Source organism: Arachis ipaensis, chromosome B2 (assembly GCF_059453495.1).
Source record: "Arachis ipaensis isolate K30076 ecotype BB chromosome B2, ASM5945349v1, whole genome shotgun sequence".
Taxonomy (NCBI): Eukaryota; Viridiplantae; Streptophyta; class Magnoliopsida; order Fabales; family Fabaceae; genus Arachis; species Arachis ipaensis.
The window spans coordinates 40,411,298-40,417,297 of NC_142437.1; the positions used below are offsets into that span (position 1 = coordinate 40,411,298).

A 6,000-nucleotide genomic window follows, 5' to 3' on the forward strand; every position below is an offset into this window, starting at 1 on the left:
AGGAAAGCGTGTTCCCTGCATGCAAAGTGTGGCATTCACAGGAAAAGCGTGTCACTTGGTCCAGTTTTCATAATTAATCCTTTTTGCCACTCCAAGCCCATTCAAAATGCAATTGGGACCACTAAAGCCTTGAAGAAAAGATACAAAGTTGAAGAATTAATGTGGAAGATTAGATTTGATTTGTTTTGTTTTTAAATTTAAATTTGAATTTACTAATTAGGTTTATTTTTTTAGTATATAAAGATCCTAAAACCACTTTGAGAGGACCATTAGACTCTTTGCCATTTTTCATACCTTGTTTTTGAAGCATGAGTCACTAACCTCCTTGGTTAAGGTTAGGAGTTCTGTTCATCTTTTTATGGATTATTAATCTAAGTGTTTTATTTTATATGAGGTTTATACTTTGCTTTTAATTCATGATTGAGTTTTCGTTCTTCATCCCTAAAGATTCAGAATTGTTGGAAAACATTCTAACTCCGTCTTGGATTCTAAATGTTGTTTTGGAAAAATTAATATTTGAATTAGTTTGAAAACTCTTTCACACTACTTTTTGATTAAACTAGAAATAGGTTCAAAGAGTGTGTGACACTTTTGAGTTTCAATTGTTGGGACTAGCTTGAATACGTCACATATAATTCAACCTAAGGACTATTTTTTAATATTATTTGAAATTGAATCATAATTGTGCTTCACCTCTTTTTCTTAAGTAATTGACTAAGGAATTAGCTGTTAATTAAGTTAAAGAGAAATTAAATTACCAAGGAATTGGAATTTGATTATTTATAATTCGTCGTGATTAATCTTAGCATACCTCATCAGCTCATCTAAATAAACACAAGGATTATTTTTCTAAGGAGTGAATATATCTGACATCTTAACTATCTTTGTCACCTTACTTTCTCAACCAATTTTTGTCTACTTTTGTTAAATTTTATCTGTTTTCATACTATTTATTATTGGAACACTTATTCTTGTTTGTCTGACTAGAATAGTTAGTTGGCCATTGTTTGCTTGATCCATTAATCCTTGTGGGATCGACCCTCACTCACCTGATATGTTACTTGATACGACACAGTGCACTTGTCGATGTTTTGTGGTTTATAAAATCCGCATCAAAATTCCAAAAGAAGAAAGATAATGACCCTATCCCAAATGGACTCACAAAGAAGTCCCTTGAAAAACAAGAGTCCAGTAAAGAGTTCAAGAAAAATTCAATTCACAAATACTTATGCATTACTAAAATAATTTCAAATCAAAAGAGAACATCTATTAGCTGCATGTGGGGATGGTAGCAATAATGAGACAAAAAAAAGCAAGATATCAATGAAAAATTAGACTGGAGTTGAAGATGAAAGTCAAAGCAAGATGCCAACGAAAAAGATTATTGAAGAAGAGGGTCAAAGTAAGATGCCAACAAAGAATAAGATGACAAACAACAAAGACAAGATGATCAATGAAGAAGATGATCAAGACAAGAAGCCAATAAAGAAATCCAATGAAAAAGATGACCAAGATAAGATGAAAACCAATGAAGATGAGCGTCAAAGCAAGAAGCCGACTAGGAAGAAGATGCCAATGAAGAAATTTAATGATAAAGAAGAACACAAGATCTAGTCTCTTATCCCGGCTATGACTTTCTTTGAAAAATATGGGATATCATCTAATAAAAATTATGAAAATTATGAATATGATTATGATTATGATGATCATATTCTAAGTGTTAGTGATAGTAGTGACAGTAACAACGGTAATACTTTTATCCCTAATTTCAATAGCAAATAGTGAAAAATACCAACCCAACTCTTTTATTTATTAGATTAAGCTTTTTATTTATTAGATTAATATTCTTGTTAATATTCTCTAGTAAGGACATTGAAAATAAGTACCAAGAAAAAGAGTTTGTAGTCCCACCCAACTCAAGTATATTCATGCTATGGAGAGATAGATAGAGTTAACATGGTACAACAAATCAATAGGCCTAATGAAATACCCTAACTTTTAGAACCTCATGATCCTTCAAAAAGTCTAGGCGTCACTTATCTCTAAACCTTTTTATCTTATACTATCCTTATTTAATATCGAGCCTTCGCGAATACGAACTAAAACTTTAATTAAGAAAACAGGAGGAGACTTTATTTTAAATCACTTAATCACAAAAGTGCACACACACACACACACACATATATATATATATATATATATATATATATATATTCACATAACTTTATATACATAGACTTATTCAGAGAACCTCAATTACAAGTCCTACCCCTCTAAAAACCAAAACAATAACGACGAGGGAAAAATAAATTCTAACAACTCAACTCGTGAAAATAATCTTCCATGCTCCTGTAGCTCCGCACTAAACCTTCGCACCTATAGCTAAAAGGGGTGAAAATAGGGGGTAAGAACTGGGGAGTTCTTAGTAGGGTCGGTTTAGAAGTTAAGTTCATTTTATTTTATTCCTTAGTCAACAGCAACACACCACAGAACCTGGACAAATTTCAACAAAGCATGACAAGTAATTCACTCAGAAGTCAATTAACTAAAAAACACATAGACACGTTCACAAAGTTTCACAACATAGAGATATGCGCAAACAAGTATGATGCATGTCTAGTCCTATAGAGGCCATGAGCTCATGTGTCGATTTATTACCCGATTCCCAACACTGGTCCTAAGATAAGCGTTTCGTATCGCTGTCCCTATCTCAGACAACGTCCCCTCCATGAACGTTATGCATCGCCGTCTCCATTGAGTTGTTCCTGTAGTATCAAGTGAGCGTTACGCATCACCGTCCCACTAGACACTTGGCACTAAGGCCTAAACAGTACTCAATTTCTTTTTAATCTTTGCTCTCTACTCTATTGTGGTAGAGATCCCTATAATTAATACCTTCTTTTCTATCTACTCTACTGTAGCAGACGTTTATTAAAATCTTTTCAGACACTACTCTCTACTCTTCTGTGGCAGAGATCCTTTTTACTTAATACATCCTTCGCTTTTTGTTCATTTTTTTCTTTTCTTTCTCAACTTTCTCTTTTATTTTCTTACTTCTTTTCTTTCTCTCTTCTTTTCTTTCCTATCATTCCATGATATAAATTATCTTTGCATTATTCCCTTACCTTTCCCTAAGTGTTTTATGGAACAGAATTATAAAGTACTTTAATTAAGTCTGCATTTTCTAAAACTTTTAAGATCACTCTATTTGCTCTTCTCTGACTTAAAATAATATTAATAATATCTTTGCTAGATAATATTCTTAATAAAATAATAATAAAAATAATATAAATAAGATATTTTAAATGGTAAATAAATAATATTTATATCTGTTCTTAAAACTTAGTTTCATAAAGCTTTTATTCTTAAATTCTTGTTATCTATGTTTTAAACCTCAAACTTGTAAATATTTTATTTTTAACTCAAAATTTTACAAAATTATATTTGAAACCTCACTTATCTCAGTATTTATAAAAGTAACACCGAATTCTTATAAAATACCCATTTTTACCCCATATTTTATTTATTATCCAAAATATCCGAAAACTTATATAATTACAAATTGTACCTTGATCTTTATATACAAATAAAATATTACCCTTCAAAAATAAAGTTTAAATACTAATCTTCCTCTTATACCAAAAACAAAATCCTTAGCCCTTTTCTTTCAAAATATTACTTGTGTTTTAATTCGTTTTTGAGTTTTTTCGGTTACCAATTTTTCACAACTTTTAATTTTAATCTTTCAACCATCAAATCTCATCAATTTTCTCAATATTCAAGCTTAACAACAGCCCTCAAATCCATTAAAAATAGTTCAGTTCTTGTCAGATCTATAATGGCCAAACTTTAAAGTATCAAAATCAACGAGATTCAACAAAATTTCAAGCAGAAGATCACTCAAATTCAAGTAATAATCATTAAATGGGAGCGACACGTACGCGTGGGTTACGCGTATGCGTGAAGGGTTATTCAGAGAGGTGACGGGTACGCGTGAGTCACGCGTATGCGTTGGTAGCTGATAAACCCCAATTTTGTGGTTTATCTTGTGCTTATTTTGGGAGATTTTATCACATTTTCTCACATTTATTCAATGAAATATAATGGTTTTGTAATTTTCCCTTAATTTGTGCTTAAGTGTAAAAGCATGCTTTTTAGGCCCTTAAATTGGTGATTTTAATTCACTTTAATTCCATTCGATGCCTTGATGTGTTTGTTGAGTGATTTCAGGTTCATAAGGCAAGTATATTGGATGGAAGAAGTGAATAGAAAAGCATGCAAAGTGGAGAACCCATGAAGAAATGAGCATTTGGAGAATTGAGGGCAAGCGCACGCGTCATCCACGCGCACGCGTCATCCACGCGCACGCGTGCATTAAAGATTCGCAGTCCATGCGCACGCGTCACCCACTGTACGCGTGAGTAGGAGTTTTGGCCAGCGACGCGCCACTCACTTAAAGTGAAATCACTGAGGGCGATTTCTGAGCTTTCTAAGCCCAAATTCAACTCGTTTCTGAGGGTATTTCATGCAGAATTGAAGATTGAGCAAAGGGGGGAGCACTTAGTTAGTCATGATGAGCCTTTAGTTAGTTTTCTAGAGAGAGAAGCTCCCTCTTCTCTCTAGAATTAGGTTAGAATTACGTTAATTTCTCTTAGATATAGATTTGATTACTTGATTTCATCTTGTTTCCTTTACAATTTCTTGTTTCTACATCTTAATTCTCTTAGTTTGTAGTGTTAATTTCCCTTTTCATGCTCTCTTTTATGTTGATGAACTATTGTTGGATCTTGATTTCTTCTAATGTAATTTTATGTTTCCATGTCTTCTTTTACGTTTATCTTCATTGCTATTGTTGATTTCTTGCTCATGATGCTTATGGATCTTGTTAATTCTTGTATTTTGTGATGTTTACTTTTATTGCACTCTACGTGTTTGATGAAATGTTTTCTCTAGTTCTTGAGTAGTTTTCTTTACTCTTGGCCTAGGCTAAGGGAATTGAGTGACCTTGAGTCATTGGGTCTCAATGAATTGGTGATTTGAGAACCCTTACTGGTCAATTTGATAACCATTGACTCTAGCCTACTGCTAAGTTAATTAGTAGCTAGGTTAGGACTTATGGATTGATGTTGATCAAGCCATTTGACGTACTTCAAGCCTAGGAGTAGATATTACGTACTTAAGGCTTTTAGAAGTAGACTTAATGAGTTTGGTTCCTCAAAATTATCAATATATGGTTTGTAGACAAGGATGGTGATCTCAATTACCTATGTCTAGCTAAGAGTTCTTTACCTTGCTCTTATTAATTTTTGATTTACTTTTCTTGTCATTTATTTTCTTGCCCTTTTACAAACCAAACCCCTTGTTCCTTCATGGCCAATAATTGACCACTTCATTGCAATTCCTTGTGAGACGACCCGAGGTTTAAATACTTCGGTTAATTCTTATTGGGGTTTGTATTTGTGACAACCAATATTTTTGCATGTGAGAATTCTTTGTTGGTTTAGAAGTATACTTGCAACGAGATTTCATTTGTGAAATTCTAAACCGTACAAGAAAAACCGAGCATCAAAATGGTGCCGTTGCCGGAAAATTGCAATGGTGCTATGTTATTGGCTATTGTATATATGTGAATATGTTTCTTTGTTTGATTTTTTTTAATTTCTTTAGGAGTTAGTTTTAGTAGTTCTTATTAGTATTTTTTTTATTTTCTCTTATCACCATAAATTCTCATCACTTTGGCTATGAGTTTGGTTCAAACTATGTTGTAGGAAGTGAAATTTACAATGAAATTATGCATCAAGGATTTGGAGATCAAAGGAGGGAGGAGCCCTGATAAACCCCAATTTTGTGGTTTATATTATTTAGAATTTGGGGGTTTTGTCAATATTTTACACACTTATTAACAAGAATTGCATGGTTTTGTGTTCTCTTCCTAGTATCGCTTCATGATGGAAAACATGCTTCTTTTGCCTTAGAATTGCTATATTTTGATCCTCTTTT

The 6,000-nt window shown here is 32.8% G+C and overlaps 1 pseudogene; it reads left to right on the forward strand.

Annotated features, from left to right (window-relative positions):
* Positions 1-1,054: 1,054 nt before the first annotated feature.
* LOC148573706 (uncharacterized) lies at positions 1,055-1,782 on the forward strand (annotated as a pseudogene).
* The last annotated feature ends 4,218 nt before the right edge of the window (positions 1,783-6,000 follow it).